Below are 18,368 nucleotides of genomic sequence, written 5' to 3' on the forward strand. Positions count from 1 at the left end.
TTTAACATTTCAACTAAGAAAATTTTAAGTTTTAAACAAGCGTTAACGTGAACATAAGAAACAATATAACTAAAGTACTGTTGTAGTCCCCCTCCACTTGTTACAAATATGTCTACTACAAGTTATATGAGGGATGTAACTGTTGCATGGTACAAGTCTGTATGGAGGGATGTGAAAATGCAGATGCAGTTACCAAAAAGAACAGCAATTTGGGTCCCTTACTTATTTATTTACATATGGCTTTTAAGGAACCCGGAGGTTCATTGCCGCCCTCACATAAGCCCGCCATTGGTCCTATCCTGAGCAAGATTAATCCAGTCCCTACCATCATATCCCACCTCCCTCAAATCCATTCTAATATTATCTTCCCACCTACGGCCTCCCCAAAGGTCTTTTTCCCTCCGGCCTCCCAACTAACACTCTATATGCATTTCTGGATTCGCCCATACGTGCTACATGCCTTGCCCATCTCAAAAGTCTGGATTTAGTGTTCCTAATTATGTCAGGTGAAGAATACAATGTGTGCAGTTCTGTGTTGTGTAACTTTCTTCCACTAATGATTCCAATATTTCAGAACGAAAGATCTCACTCATCGTCAATTTAAGTATTTCTTGACAAATGCAATAGTGAGTATGGCGATCTGTCATATTATAATAAAGTGCGGTGACCAAGTCGTGGCAAATTATTCGATAGGTTCTTTGAACTGAGGGAGGAAACATCATCGTTCACAAAGAAAAAAGAAAAGCCTGTATCATAAGTGAAAAATGAAAAAATGGATTTGTGAATTTGCCTTTTTAATGTAATTATCTGAATGCTTTAAATTGTTTTCTACAAGGTAAGAACAAGATTACTGCACAGTAGGTCCGGGGTTCGATCCCAAGTGGTGACGGGATTTTTCTCGTTGCCAAACTTACAGAACGGCCCCAGGTTCACTCAGCCTCCTATAAAATTGAGTACTGCGTCTTTCCCGGGGGTAAAAGGCAGTCGGAACGTGGTGCCGACCACACCACCTCATTCTAGTGGCGAGGTCATGGAAAGCATGGGTCTCTACCTCCATGCCCCCCCAAGTGCCTTCATGGTGTGTGACGGGGATACCTTTTTTATATGACAGAGTGAAGGCGTTTAATATGAAACCACCTCTAATTATGGAATGTTCGCTTAACTAAAAGCATAAGTTACAGCACATTTTTCAAAATTAACAACGATATAGGCCTACTAGTTTCTTAAGACTTTGGATTTCAAAGAATATATTCACACATAATGCGATCTGCGCGAGGAATTTGATTCGAGATTTAAAGACTAGGGAAATTTTAAATATGATTTTCGATTATTATCTGTAATTGGAACTTATTGATTTACTTTGCGATAGTGAATTGATGGGCAAATATCAAAACAAAAGAACTTTATCTGACTTTTATATGTACTTTCCGATTGTACAGACATACATGTTAGGATCCATATATCTGTGCAAACAGTAATTTTTTCCTATGATGAAGATGAACAAGCCATGTTATGAAACCAAGTATTGGATCACAACTTAAAATGTGCTCTCAGATTATGCACTATACAAACAATAGTTCCAAACGTTGAGAAATTGCTGAGGGAAAGGACAATTAAACAAATCCCGAAAAATCAGTGCTAATGCCAGTGTTGAATGAACTGAATGGAGTTATTTCTGCATTACTATTCTTAGGGTTTTTATGTGTTTTGTTCAACACGTTCCCTAACAGAAGCAGTTTACGCATTCACAGTAATTGTCACGCATTACCCGAATAATTAACATGAATTGTGTATTACATTTCTAAAAGTAATTAAAAATTTATTAACTTCTAACTTTGTTGAAAATAGACTACAATGCTTTTCAAATTGGTTAACATGGTTTATTTAGTTATTTCTATTTAGCCCGTATCTTTTTACATGAGAAAACAATCATAAACCTGCGCAGTAAATTCATATTGTGGTCCTGCCGCCGAACATCTGCCCTGTTAAGGCTGGTTCACAATAAACCGGGAACAGAAACGGCAACGAGAACAGAAATAATGTTAAAATAAATGTATCTAGAATGCTCATATTTAAATACATTTATTTTAACAATATTTCCGTTCTCGTTTTCGTTGTTGTTTCCATTCCCGGTTTATTGTGAACCAGCCTTTACAACGTTCGCTTGTCCAGCGGGCGAGCGGGCAAGGCTTGATGACGACACAGTGCTCTGAGTTGAGGACCACTGGTATAGGTCATTTTCTGTCAGATGCGTTTCCAATTCACTGTGGGCTAAAACAAGGAGATGCACTATCACCTTCACTTTTTAACTTTGGTCTAGAGTATGCCATTAGGAAAGTCCAGGTAATAGAGAGGGTTTGGTATTGAATGGGTTACATCAGCTTCCTGTCTATGCGGATGATGTGAAAATGTTAGGAGAAAATCCACAAACGATTAGGGAAAACACGGGAATTTTACTTGAAGCAAGTAAAGAGATAGGTTTGGAAGTAATCCTGAAAAGACGAAGTATATGATTATGTCTCGTGACCAGAATATTGTACGAAATGGAAATATAAAAATTGGAGATTTATCTTTTGAAGAGGTGGAGAAGTTCAAATATCTTGGAGCAACAGTAACAAATATAAATGATACTCAGGAAGAAATTAAACACAGAATAAATATGGGAGATGTCTGTTATTATTCAGTTGAGAAGCTTTCATCATCCAGTCTGCTGTCAAAAAATCTGAAAGTTAGAATTTATAAAACAGTTATATTACCGGTTGTTCTTTATGATTGTGAAACTTGGACTCTCACTTTGAGAGAGGCACATAGGTTAAGGGTGTTTGAGAATAAGGTGCTTCGGAAAATATTTGAGGCTAAGAGAGATGAAGTTACAGGAGAATGGAGAAAGTTACACAAAACAGAACTGCACGCATTGCATTCTTCACCTGACATAATTAGGAACATTAAATCCAGACGTTTGAGATGGGCAGGGCATGTAGCATATATTGGCGAATCTAGAAATGCATATAGAGTGTTAGTTGGGAGGCCGGAGGTAAAAAGACCTTTGGGGAGGCCGAGACGTAGGTGGGAAGATAATATTAGAATGGATTTGAGGGAGGTGCGATATGATGATAGAGACTGGATGAATCTTGCTCAGGATAGGGACCTATGGCGGGCTTATGTGAGGGCGGCAATGAACCTCCAGATTCCTTAAAAGCCAGTAAGTAAGTAGGTATCTCACCATTTAATTTTCACAATTTCTGAACTTAATCTTCTATTAAAGCCACGATCTTTTTTCAACATTCACATTAGCATGTGCTTACTCAGTGTGACAAACACTAAAGTAAATTAAAATTGAAATTCAACTGAAAACATTCAACATTTTAATACATATCTTCAGAGCTGATTTTCGTTACTCAATTAGTACATCACTCTGTGAGTTTTTTTTTTATTCGGGAAATGAGGTAAGAAAAAAAAAAGAATGAAAGAATTGCGCTGGCTTGAATAATTGCAACTGTGCTATATCTCAACATTCTACTTGGAATACAACTCATTTAATAAAAAAAGTTTTAATAAGTAGGTACTTCTAGGGTGACCAGACACCCTCTTTTGTCCGGACGTGTTCTCCTTTTTACGCCTTTGTCCAGGGTCCGAACGGATTTAAAAAATATCGAGAATGTCCTCCTTTTCGTAACTCGTATGCCTGATATTTTGAAATTATCTGATTTGATGCCTTTCTCATCAAGTAATTTGCTCGTAGATGGCAGCAGCAACGACAGAATATACTCTTCACCAATGATCATAACTCTCTTTGCTCCTATTTGTTATGCTAGCTGTTTTCATATGTAGCCAAGTGTAAAAATCATTCTATATTATCAAGTTTTGTCATAAGTATCTTAGAGCACTCTGGTTAAAAAAGTAACATACTGGTACGCGAAAATGTCACATATTACATTTCTGAAATAAGGTATTCAATTATGGTTCCGTTCATTTTCATATGTAGCTAACTGTAATAACAATATTATCAAGTTTTTTCATAATTATTTTTTAATGAAATAGATATTAATATACTTCTAAGTATGATATAAGCCTAAATCTGTACCGTAAATGTTTTGTAATATAATAGATACTGACATAATTTAAAGTACAATAAGACTAAATCTAAATACATATTTTCTGTCCTCTTTTTTTCAAATAATGTCCTCCTTCTCGAACCTTTGTACCCTCTTTTTTATTGATGTGAATCTGGTCCCCTCTAGGTGCTTCAGTATTTAAATGAAGCGAATAATTATCAAACTTAATGTGTTTGAGAATATGAGAGTTCAGGAGGATCTATACAGACCACATCTAGAGGCATCAGAATGTAGGTACCTATCTATGTTTCACTTACTTACTTACTTACTTACAAATGGCTTTTAAGGAACCCGAAGGTTCATCGCCACCCTCACATAAGCCCGCCATCGGTCCCTATCCTGTGCAAGATTAATCCAGTCTCTATCATCATATCCCACCTCCCTCAAATCCATTTTAATATTATCCTCCCATCTACGTCTCGGCCTCCCCAAAGGTCTTTTTCCCTCCGGTCTCCCAACTAACACTCTATATGCATTTCTGGATTCGCCCATACGTGCTACATGCCCTGCCCATCTCAAACGTCTGGATTTAATGTTTCTAATTATGTCAGGTGAAGAATACAATGCGTGCAGTTCTGCGTTGCGTAACTTTCTCCATTCTCCTGTAACTTCATCCCGCTTAGCCCCAAATATTTTCCTAAGCACCTTATTCTCAAACACTCTTAACTTATGTTCCTCTCTCAGAGTGGAGTCCAAGTTTCACAACCATACAGAACAACTGGTAATATAATTGTTTTATAAATTCTAACTTTCAGATCTTTTGACAGCAGACTAGATGATAAAAGCTTCTCAACCGAATAATAACACGCAGTTCCCCTATTTATTCTGCGTTTAATTTCCTCCCGAGTGTCATTTATATTTGTTACTGTTGCTCCAAGATATTTGAATTTTTCCACCCCTTCGAAGGATAAATCTCCAATTTTTATATTTCCATTTCGTACAATATTCTGGTCACGAGACATAATCATATACTTTGTCTTTTCGGGATTTACTTCCAAACCGATCGCTTTACTTGCTTCCAGTAAAATTCCCGTGTTTTCCCTAATCGTTTGTGGATTTTCTCCTAAAATATTCACGTCATCCGCATAGACAAGAAGCTGATGTAACCCATTCAATTCCAAACAACGGTAACAAATGATACTCACACATAGTGGGAATCTTGTTCTGCAGCTATCTGATAAAAAGTCGAATTCTTCTCAACTGTCACACTGATGGTGAAATTCTCCGTCACGTTTGTCCCAACCCATAATGTATATGTCGCAGTTGTAAGGTCATCTCCATCAGGATTTTGTCGACGAGTCGTGCCTTCCACTGTCAAATTTGAATCCGCACTTGCCACAGCAGTAGGAGAAGTGTTGATGCTGTAGATGGCCGGAGTTTAGCTGCTGGAAGAGCGAAGATTTATCAAATATGAGTTTTGTTTTGACTTTCCATAAATTAAACATTTTGATTATTTGTACAGTTTTGTTTCTGCATTACATATATTACATATAATCTACCTAAACAATCATAAACATAAAATATGCAAACTAATAAAGCAACCTGTCCACAATTTTGTGTTGGTGGAACTATTAAGGGGACCCGGTAGAGTATATACAGTAGCGTGCAAATTAATCCGAACAATGTAATTACTTATGCAAAAACACTCAAACGGGATAAAAAAAAGGATCTAAGACATACCGCAATAATCTATGTGGCCTCCCTTGTTCCTAATAACACCTCTGAAACGATTTGGCATGGATTCCACTAATTTCCCACAAATATTCTTCATTTCTTCATCGCGAAACCATACACCAATGAGGGCAGAAATCATCTTCTCCTTTGTAGAACAAACCATTTTTTGCATTCTTCTTTTGCAAATTGACCACAAGATCTCAATGGGGTTGATGTCGGGTGAGTTGCCTGGCCAGGGGAGTACCTGAATATTCTTCTTGTTGAAGAATTCTGTAGTTTTTCGAGACATAAGGCATGGCGCCAGGTCTTGTTGGAACACACCTCTGCCATCCGGAAATGATTTTTGCAGCTGGGGTACGATTCTGGTTTCCTATAAGTGAATATATTTGTCAGAATTCATCATTCCCTTGATAGGTATTAATGCTCCACGCCCTTCATCTGTAAAACAACCCCAAAACATTACTTTAGGGGGGTATTTGGGTGCTTGTTGGAGATGAGCTGCTGTTACTTTTTCGGATCCTTTCCATACGTAAGAAACACGGTGGCCATGGACCTCGAAATGAGACTGATCGGAAAAAAGTACATTCTTCCAGTCATTCACTGTCCAGTGTTGATGTAATTTTGTCCACATTAAGCGTTTTTTGCACATAACAGGGGTTAGCAGTTGCTTCTTAATAGGCTTACGAGCCCTTCGTCCAGCTTCCAAAAGCCTATGCCGCACTGTTTTGACGTGAATATTCGCCCCAGTGGTAGCCATTAACTCGTGGGTTAAGTCGACAGCAGTTAGTCTAGGATTTAATTTACTTTTCCTGACAATTAAACGATCGTCTGCAGGTGAAGTCTTCCTTTTCCGGCCACAGTTTCCTTTTTTCTGGGGTGTGATGGATCCAGTCTCCCTGTATCGTTTTATGATCGAATTAACAGTAGCCAAACCGATGTGACATTCTGCAGCAATTTGCCTCTGTCATAGGAGAATGCTCTTCTAATTTTATAATTTTAGACCGTTTTCGTGGAGTTGTATCCATTTGTGAAGACGACAGAATGTACACAGGATTGCAGTATTAAGTCTTCAACACAACTGAAATGCTTATAAGTACAAAACGACAGGCAAAATGTCACATATTATAAAAAAAAATAATGACAGACCTTCAACAATGGAATTACACGTACTACAGATGTCAATTAAAACGGTATGAGCAGCTGTGAGGCCAACAATGACAGAAAATGTAAAAATATGTCGCGTTCGGATTAATTTGCACGCTACTGTATCTCTAATGTTAAAATCCCAAACTTTAAGGAACATTTTCTCCTTAACCACCAACAGTATAATATAAATCTTTTACAGTATATAATATGGATCTTCCTGCACACTTTAACAGCGGTGTTTTTTTCTAAACATTTTCAATAGAGAGTAATAATTTTTTTATTAGGAGTCAATTATTTGATCCAAAAAATGATATTAATCATCTAATAACTTCAGTACTAAAAGTTATTTCTCAAAATGGCGCTGTTAAAGTATGTAGAACACATATAGCAACATGTCCAGAAAATTTGAGCCATCTATCTATAATAGTTTCTGAGTAAATGTTCCTTTTGTACTAAAAAATGTAGTTTCGAGATATCGAGCGTTAAAAAAAAAATACCTTGTTCTAATGCATCCCAGCACCATAAGAGGGGTTGTCAGGGTCTTCTTACATTTGATCTTCAAGTTTCCTCTTCAAACTTCTTCTGTGCTGCCTTGCATTCTTTTCCAAAGCACTTTCAGCCCTTTCTGCATTCCTAATTCTTTCTCTGTCAATCGAGAACATCGAGTTGATAGTGTAGTGGCCTGGTTCCAGTTCCAATCTTTTCATGACCTCGCACTTGATAATGTTACCTCTGTTGTACGTTGCAACTGCGTCATAAACCCCAAGATGTACTGTACTGATTTCCACAAAAACTCTTTCAGGGATACGAGTCCAAATAACATTATTCACACTTTCATTACAATTCTGAGTCCTACCGTGCAGGCATTTCTCCAACAGTTGTGGATCAGAAAGATCTCTGAACACTGGCTTTATTATATCCATTACAGAAACAGGTAAACTATGTTTATGTCTGTATACCTCTCCAGAAAGCTGCAATTTGTTGTATTTACACCAAGTAGCTGGATCTTTTGGGCAAAGACCATATTCAGGCTTGTCCGTAGACAGGGTATGGAAAAACAGTGCCCAAATTGCCTTCCTCATTTTGTTTACACTTTTCGTATTTTGCCTGACAGCCAGACCATAATATCTTTATAGTCTGTCTATGGCTTCATCTGTTAGTCTGCCCCTACCTCTAATGAATTTACTGTCAGCTAATAATTTTTTTCCTAGTTTTGTTTTTAGACTTCTCAATCGAGAACCCATTCTCTTTTGGATGTGGCCTATACATTCAAATTTTTTTATAATAGTGTCATCACCATATGGTTTCAGTGCCTCAATTGTTTCGAATGATTTGCAGTCACCATCTCCTAAGAAATTTACGTATCTAGCATTATACAAGGGAACTGATCTTTCATATATATTTCTCACACCCTGAACTTCCATCGCACCACTGTTTCCTCGGAATTTGGCTCTACATTTATCTGTATGAATGTCTCTGCTTTGCTGAGGACATCTACAATGTTTTGAAAAAATTTCAACATCAATCACTTTAGATTTATCCCCACTGGTAGCTGTAGCCACCCCATTGCGGGATTGGTGTCCTCGTTTCTGCCAAGATCCATCTAAAGCTACTGTTAGATCTCTATTCTGAGGATTTTCATGTTCATTTACTGCCTCCTCAATAGCATGTTTCATACTTTCTTTGGCTACATCCTCTACTGCAGATCCCACGACACTGATGTAACTTCCAAAGGGAAAATTTTAGAACACGGACTGCACCTACCAAATTATGTCTTAAAATACTAAAAAGAGCAGATTTGTCTGCGTTTGTCGAATGCGCATCATTATTTTTATGAAAAGGCACTCAGTGCCAATAGTTTATTTTGTGTGCACAAGGTTGGAATTTTGAAGTAAGAGGGAAAGGGTGCAGTCCGTGTTCTGAAGTTTATCCTTCAGTTTTTTCGTGGAAGAACTGAGAGAAACTGTACGAATATCACCATTGCTGGAACATGAGGTGCCCACATCATTTATATTTCCTTCACTTCGTGGTTTCACTTTTTGCACATCACTTTTTATTTTACACGGTTTTCCCACGTTCTTTCGCTTTTTAAAGATTCGTGGCATAATTATAACACACAGAAATTTTCCAGTCAACAGAACTTCAAACACTAAACGAAATATTTACTTCCTTGCACTTCAACACAAACGAAACACAAGCGTTTCGATGGAAGCAGCCATGATAAATCAGTGTTGCCTCTTATCAGGGCTGTCAACGCACAAATTTCCCACAAAATATCCCACTAGAAATAAAAGCGGTATCTTCGAAAATGATATTTTTCACGATCTGAAACAACTGTCAAGATGTCAGATTTGAATTGCCACGCCCACAAAACGCAACACGACAGTAATTCTTCAATAAAAATGGTTAAAATTGTGATTCGAACTTAAAAATTTCGCCATTTTAAAGGGGAAAGTTGATAGTATTATTATATACAAAAAACAAAAAATTGCCATTTTGACCAATTTTTGCATACTGGGTCCCCTTAATATATGAAAAATACTCTAATTTATAGATGAAAATTTTCTGACAGAACTAGGGAATGTTTCAGAACAAATGAAGTCTATAATTTTATAGTGAAAATGACGACTAAAATGGTATGTAGATCTTTAAAGTCATTTTTACATTTCATTTTGTCCTTGGAACAAAAGACAAATCGTGTTTCTAGAGTTAATTGCCACTGTCTAAGCTATACAACTGAGTATAATAAAATATAATGATTACACATATTTCTCCTCCAAATTCATTATTAGTGATGAGTAGAGCAGTGCAAAGGGAGCAGTTGTTCGACACACCGGCAACAGGGCAAGGGTTGTTAATTCACCTTGCGTACCTGCAGAGGTCTGACTCTGCGGTACACAGGATAGCTGCAAGCAGTAGGTACAGCGTAGTGAAGCAAACGTCAGTACTGAAGAAACATAAGAACAGTTCAGTTCTACGTAGTGTTACGATGCCTAAGGGGGAGCAAATTCGTTCGGCAAAGTTTAAGAGACTTATTTCCGAATATGGTGATATTTTTTGTCGCAACAAAGATAAACTATTCTGAAAATTGTGTAAAATATCAGTTTCAGTAAATAGAATGTTAATGTTATGGTTTATTTAACGACGCACACTTAAATGCCATTGACCTGGCCCGGGATCGAACCCGCAACCTTGGGCATAGAAGGCCAGCGCTATACCAACTTGCCAACCAGCAGTAAATAAAGTATATAATGTTCGAAGACATGTAAATAGGGATGTACACAAACGTGCTCTCATGAAGTTGAAAGAAGAAGGTGGAAAATGTGAGGAGGGTCATAGTTCTTCATCAGTGTTCCATGAAGAAATGTGGAAGAAAGTGACTCAAGTAGTCGATAAAATTGGTAAAATAATATCTGCGAAAATAACAAATATGTTGAAAAAATGGTGGATATTATAAACTTTGCAAGATTAGTGACAGTATTTCTGGAGATAAGGCTTCCTTTGAAGAACTAACAGAAGTTGAAAAAAATGTTGTACAGGATTTTACGTATGCCCCAGTTGTTTCAACAGACGTAGAAAGAAGCTTCTCCACATATAAGGCCATGCTATCAGATAGACGACATTCGTTTTCTGTTCATAACTTACAAATATCACTTGTTGTGCATTGTAACAATATTTGGAAGAAATCTGATAACGTATCACATGTGCATTAATAAATCACACTCATTGCAAAGAAAAGTAAAGACAAAAAACAATTGCTTTTGCGAATAGAATATCGTGAACTCGTTACAAATAAACAGTGATTTTGTTTGTGTTCTATAGGAAATCATACATGTAAAGTATGTATTATTTGTTTGGGATGAAATGGTTAATTAGTTTTGTAATTTTGAAATCTTATTAAAGTATCTGTAGAAAATTAATTGCAGAAACGTTAAGGAACTGTGTCATTTCTATTGTGTCGTCTGTACGCCAACACATCGTGTACATGACCGTCGCTTGTACACAGGGAACACGCCGAGTAGCGTCGGAACCCTTGCTATGATGCCATTCTGTCTGTCATGTGCTCCGTCTGCACCGCTCTAGTGATGAGTTTTACTGGCATTCTACCATACTTAAATAATTTCAATTTTTTTTCCTTCCTTATCATTGAAATCTGTTTTATTCTGTTCCAGTCTATTACACCTGTTTAATTATTCTCCATTCTAATTAATGATGTATACATTTAATTCTGTTCCAGTCAGTTCTCAGGTATCCTGTTTTACTTCGTTATACTGAGTGAATAGATTATACAGGGTGTTTAAAAAATACGGGGCATAATTTCAGGTATGTATTTCCCACATGTAGACAATCAAAATAGTTCATTACAACATGTGTCCGGAAATGCTTTATTTCCGAGTTTTAGCCTTCACAACATTGAAATTCATCGGAACGTTTTTCTTTCCGCAGGTCGTTGCCGTCAAAGGAGACATTAAGAGGGCACGCTGACAGTTCATTCCGAGGCGAAGGTTACATTCAGTGTTGTGTAGGCGTTAGACTGTGCGACATGTATTCAAATCAAGAGCTGGCAGAGATACACTTCATGTATGGTAAGGCGGATGGCAATGCTGCACTGGCTCGTCATTTGTACCAGGAGAGGTACCCACAGCGACAATGTCCAGATCGGAAGACATTTGTACGTCTCCATTACCGTCTGTGCGAGTATGGAAAATTTAACTCTCCTGGTTTGGGAAGGGGACGACCAAGATCTACAACTCCAGAAGTACAGGAGGAGATTCTGGAGGCTGTGAACATGACTCCTTCTATCAGCACACGAAGGGTAGCGTTGCAAGTTAATGTTCCTCATACGACTGTCTGGAGACTGTTGAAAGAGTATTAATTGTATCCTTATCATTTGCAACGTGTACAGGCCCTGTCACCAGCAGATTACCCTGCACGAGTTAGGTTCTGTCAGTGGTTCTTGCAGCAGTGTGGTGTAAATCCGAACTTTCCTGTCTTAGTATTATTTACAGGTGAAGCACAGTTCACACGAGATGGCATAACAAATTTCCACAATCAGCATGTATGGGCGTATGAAAACCCACGTGCAACTGTTCCATCTCATCACCAGGTGCGGTTCTCCCTCAACATGTGGGCCGGTATCATTGGTGATCGATTAGTTGGACCCCATGTACTTGTAAACAGACTTACAGGGCAGGCGTACACAAACTTCCTGGAAAACACCATACCTCATGTTTTAGAAGACACTCCACTGATCAATCGTCAACACATTCACTTCTTGCATGATGGCGCTCCTGCACACTTCAGTCGTACGGCTCGCCGGTACTTGGATCGAAGGTTTCCTGATCGATGGATAGGTAGAGGTGGCCCAATTGCTTGGCCTCCACGCTCACCTGATCTGAACCCTCTCGATTTCTACTTGTGGGGCCATTTAAAATCATTGGTTTATTCGTCTCCGGTGCCTGATTTGGAATCCCTTCGGAATCGAATTGTGGCATGTTCTGAGTACATACGCAATACTCCTGGAGTTTGGGATCGTGTTCGCAGGTCAATGAGACATCGATGTGAGGTCTGTATTCAAGCAGGAGGTGGACATTTTGAACATCTTCTGTAATGACAACGACCTGCGGAAAGTAAAACGTTCCGGTGAATTTCAATGTTGTGAAGGCCATTACTCGGAAATGAAGCATTTCCGGACACATGTTGTAATGAACTATTTTGATTGTCTACATGTGGGAAATACATACCTGAAATTATGCCCCGAATTTTTAAACACCCTGTAGAGAAACCGCAATGCAGCAATTCTGCTATTGACCAAGCTGCTTGCAGGTTGGGTTGCCATAATATGGGTAAAGAAAGACAAAACCAGGACATGAATGACACGTAAATTGAATCAACAACAGGAAACATACGAATTTCTAAGAAACGCACACTGTATTAAATATGGACATTAAAAATAATTTATTTACTATACACACATAAGTATCGCTTATTTACTTAATATGGACAGAGTTGGACACTTCAGTAATACACTTTATTTTATCGTTCACCTTCTTATTTGGCATGGGCATTACATTATTACCATTTATTTGAGTGCAAACCATTCAAATTTGTGTATTACCACCACAGTAACACTCATACTTCTCAGAATATGAATAGAAGAAAGTAACTTTGTTTCTGAATGACTGTGTTAAATTCACTGCAATTTACATTTTTCATATTATACTGTATTTGCAGAATTACTGATTTAAGTGATTATCTGTTCCTTTTGTCCACTGAGCATTAATCAAAGGAAATACTCTTTCAGCATCGCACTATGCAATTCTGAGCACTGCTCCACAGAAACAGAGCTGTGACAAACAAATGTACCCATATTTGTGCAAAGAGCATCTTTAGAACTTTCCTCTTTGTTGCCCGATAGGAAAGATTTTTCAATTGATAACCAGAAGGTTCTCATTCAGTTCCAAGATGTGTAAATGAGCATAATTTCCACATTATCCCACGAATTTTGTTGTTGTTGCTAAGGATCTTGGATTTCTTCCATTCTCCTGCGGGCGTCCCAATAGTATCTGGTGAGCTGCGATGGTAAATCAGCATCTATTTCCTTTATTGCTGGGCATTGTACCAAATGTTCTTTATCCATGATGGAGTTCTGATTTCTGCAGAGCGTGCACTGTGGATGGTAGTATATATTAATTCGATGCAGATGAAAGGCAGGACAATCATGTTCGGTTGTTAAGCGAAATATAGTGACAGCAAATCTGGGATGTTATTACTGTGTAGCAGAATGTTCCAAGGTTTGAATTCGCTTTTCTTCAGGAATTCGTGTTTACAAAAAGACTGGAATATATGTTTGATCCTGACTTTTGAGGCATGAAAAGAGATTGTAATATTTTGAGTTTGTCTGATGTTTGTTCCTTTTTTGGCCAGGAAGTCAGCTTGAAGTGACTATGGGCACTAATGTTCAAGATGAAAATGTGACACTTGCTTACAGAACTTGTCAACGATGGAATGCAAGTGAAAAGAAACGTGTTGCTGTTACTCAACCAACATTCATCAAACACTACAACAAGTATAGGGGGGAGGGTGTTGATTTGGTCGATCAACACCGAGGATTGTATCGAATTCGAATCAGGTCAAAAAAATGGTGGTGGCCATTTTTCAGGTTCTGTTTGAATGGGGCGGTAGTAAACATGTGGTTACTATATAGGGAAAATGTTCCAGGGTATCATTTGTTGGAATTAATAAGGAGGATAACATTGGTAACACTTTCAACTCCAAATTTGAGCTCCCCAAGGACGTCTGTTTTGCCAAAGAAAACCATCACTGATACCAACTGAATTGCGGTATGATGGAAAAAATCATTTGGTGGAAAGTCAGGACACTCAAAAGGTGCTGTGGAGTATGCAAGAAAAATGCAAAATACAACTGCATCAATTTTAAAGTTGCCGAGCACCCAAAAGACTGCTTTCTAAAATTCCACACCAAGTAGGCTAACAGTGTATCATGTGGATTACTTTTGTATTTATGGATAATTTGAAATAAGTGTTCACAATTTCTGGCTATTTATGTTACAATTTATTCCATTATGATTTATGATAATAATAATAATAAATTATTCTACATAAGGTACAATGGGGTAAGTGGAAACTTGGAAAAGTGGAACCTATAACTGTTACGTTAAAACTATTAAAGGCTGGTGAAACTATTAGGTAATAATGAACTCAAAAAGGAAATTGGAATTTATATGCACTAAATTTCATTTTCATATTTGATTCTCTGGCACTGTCATATGTTAGGTTCCACTTTCACCATAGAAAACTATGGGTTCCACTTATCCCAGAGCACTTTACATATGCTTGAAACCTTTCCAGACATCCCCATAACCCAAAACAGTTATTTACCCTGTCACATTCCACATAATTCTGTATAGAACCTTCCAAATAACATTGCTATACACCAACGCCCAGCGTTTGATATATAAAACATAGAATAAAAGGGCCTAAATAACACTATTTCGAATTCTTTTATATTTTATATTGTTATTTGGTATATAATGATAATCTCTGAGAGTTTTCACAAAAAAAAAAAATAAAAAAAAAATCTCTCTTATATAATGGGTTAATATGAAGCCCTATATTTTTATAAATATAACACATAATGGATCGTGTTGGGATTGGAACCGTTGATCAGCACTGCAGACGCATATGCTTTAGACCACTTCGCTCGCCTGGTAGCATTAGTTGTTTTCATAACGTGGTGAAATCTTTCCGGCTCTTCTCCATATTTCAGGTTTGTTTGTTTTTTTTCTAAAATCTACAGAATTTTACGTCAATATATTTGTATACGTATTAAAAATGTAGTAACCCCCCATGTTTTAATTTCTCCTCACCATAGATATGTAATACATAAACAGAAAGGAGAGACGAATATCTCTTCATGGTATGAACCAGGATTTTGGCCCAGAGCATGCGGAGTGTGGCATTCTTTGACTTAGAAAAATACTCGAGCCGCTCAACATTTCTGTAGAAGAGCGCTGCCCAGTCGTTCAGAGATAAGCACAATAAACCTCAGGCTGCAGTGTAAGCCTTCGAGTCCCTCCTCCTTACAAGAAAGAAAAAGTGATTTCATTTTGGTTCCTGCAGCATATCCTTAAAATAATAAAAAAAGTTCTGCTGTGCCCACAGTCATCATGCACATGGTCAGCGTTGATTGCGTCATTATCTATCCGTAACTTCCGCGCATTTTTACTCATATAACTTTGGTTAATGATAGCATGATCATAATTATTTTTTTATTTAATAATATGAGTACTAAACTGCGTCACAGGAGTTGTTCAAAGCAGTGGCGTATACTGGTTAAAGGGTTTGGGCTACCACTGACCCTATTATTACACAAAATATATCTAACAATTACTTTAATTTTAATTACTATGGTAAAACTAATAATACAAAATTATTACGTTATGTTATATTATAAACTTTTTCTTTTGTAATTTCCTTGGGTTACCACCGGTAGCCCGGGTAGTCCGCAAAATACGCCCCTGGTTCAAAGTGGCTCCCATCTGCGTTCATGCATTCCCGACATCTCTTGATGAAGTTTATATTTGCACGTGTAAGTTCTATTTCCGGATGCTCGCAGTTTCCCCTCTTGTACTGGACTAGTCCGGCTGAGGAACGGACAGCTATAAGTAGCTGTTCATTAACTTGGAATTTATTGTTCAGAGTGACATACATGAGATCATAAAATTCATAGTCTGCCATTTATTTCTGAAAAGGACGTCCCTTAAGAGACTACCATTCATACGTACACACTCCTCATCTGCGACGTATGTAGCTCATAGGGCGGAGCAACAATGTTGTCTGCAGTTCTTCATGGAGGCTTTTTCTGTACTGTCGATCCACTTTCCTCCAAGATGTAACCCATGGATCAGCCAAGAAATCAGAAAAGCAGAGAGTTAACAACATTGCAATGAGAGAAGTTAGAAACAGCGTTGGCACTCATTCCTGTGAGACGTGAGTAGATCCCAGGGCCATAGTGCAGCTGGAAGGGTTAGACCAATGGAAAAAGTCTGTGACCCCGTCGGGAATCGAGTTCGTGAACTTATGGCTTGCAGCGTTAGTTATTAATTGCAACGGTACCGCGCGCCCCACTGCTTCACTAATATTACTGCTATATCGTCTGTAGTAGTACTGCTGCTGCTGCCATTGATATTGCAGTCAGGGAGGAGCATGGGCATTGTACCAAAAAATAATTATATAATTATCCTTTAAATATATTTACTGAATTTACTTACCTGATTTTCGTTACTCTCTCCGATCATCTTCAGAATGACAAATATAAAAATGTCACTTGGGTTATAAAGCACCCGGTCCCCCAGCGTCAAGCTACACCTCTCTTTGTGTGCCGCATAATTGTTGTGTGTTATTTATAATAAAATAATAGTTGTAATTAAATGCCCACACAGAGTCTCATAATTAGTGCCTATTTTAAAATAAATCAATTATTATTTTAACGTTACAAGAATGATGTTTGAGGTGATCAGCGTATTCTGGATCAATTTTTCCGAGTATTTCTACTTCGCCTAGAATGTCATCCTACACTCCCTATCTCAGCCACGTTTAATATTATCGTGAATTTATAGTAAACCTAATATAAATACAAGGATAGTATTGATATATACGAGCAACATTCAGATTTAGTTAGGAAATTATTTTTATTTGAATTTCCACTCTAGAGGCTCGGTTCAAATGTCAATGCGACCAAATATTAACTACTGATCTAGTACTGTGTGTTGACATTTCAGTGGGGTACTTTCCTCTTCCCTGGAATAATTTGTATATTATTTCCTTGATATTTCGTGCTTTCAAGTATGATATGTAATCTGGAGAGAATTATCTCAACAGATTATACAAAATATTTACAATATATATAAAACAACCATCATAGCAATTCGAAGCAACAATAAACTTTCACAGTGGCGACCCATTTATAGTGGAGTACGACAAGGCTGTGACCTTTCACCACTTCTGTTTATTATATATATAAATAGAATCATTCAAGATTGACGACAGACACGACATGGATTTATTCCAATTAATCGAAATTTGCAGCTTGATGCTTCACTTTTCGCTGATGATTTAGTTTCGCATGGCATCAACTGAAGATGATTTACAATATTCAGTACACAATTTAAATATGGTCAGTGAAAAATATAACATGGAAATTAATATTGAAAAATCGAAAATCATGTCATTTTGTGAGAAATTCCCTGTACCAAGCAAAATCTGTTTGAATAATAAAATAATAGAAAGAGTAAATACCTTCACTTATCTTGGCTATACACTATCACCTTATGATGAAGTAGATATTGCTGAAAAAATATGTAAATATAATAAAACAATGGGGATCATTAATAAAATCATGAAACCTTCACTAGTACAAAGACACACAAGAATAGGCTTGTATAAAACCTTAGCACAGCCAGTATTAAGCTATGGTAGTGAAGCGTGGACTGTGAAGAATAAAGATGTCAGTAGAATAACAGCAAGTGAGATGAGGTTTATGAGAGCAACAGCTGGATATACTCGCTGGGATCATAAAAAAAAATGAGGACATAATGCAAGAACTTCAAATAGAACCCATTATGCAGTTCATCAGCAAATATCAACTTCAGTGGAAGGGTCATCTCGAACGAATGAATCGATGCAGAATTCCAAAAGCACTGTTTCATTACCATCCATAAGGCGAAAGATCTCTAGACCGTCCAAAGAAGAGATGGACTGAAAATTCTAGTTTGAGACCGTAACAGGCCACTTGGCCTAATACTTGTTAGGAAGATGATGATGATGATGATGATGAATATGCATACAAATTATTCTTTAGCTTCCATCTATAACATTAAAGTTCTAACTCGTACTGACATGGTAATGCAGA

The 18,368-nt window shown here is 37.5% G+C and overlaps 1 long non-coding RNA gene across 1 annotated transcript; it reads right to left on the minus strand.

Annotated features, from left to right (window-relative positions):
* Positions 1-578: 578 nt before the first annotated feature.
* On the minus strand, positions 579-9,122 carry LOC138701178 (uncharacterized). The gene is made up of 3 exons (XR_011332473.1): positions 7,433-9,122; positions 5,261-5,500; positions 579-2,271 (listed from the first exon to the last, which is right to left on the minus strand). It is a non-coding gene; the product is annotated as an uncharacterized lncRNA (long non-coding RNA).
* Between the last annotated feature and the right edge of the window lie 9,246 nt (positions 9,123-18,368).

Source organism: Periplaneta americana, chromosome 6, assembly GCF_040183065.1.
Source record: "Periplaneta americana isolate PAMFEO1 chromosome 6, P.americana_PAMFEO1_priV1, whole genome shotgun sequence".
Taxonomy (NCBI): Eukaryota; Metazoa; Arthropoda; class Insecta; order Blattodea; family Blattidae; genus Periplaneta; species Periplaneta americana.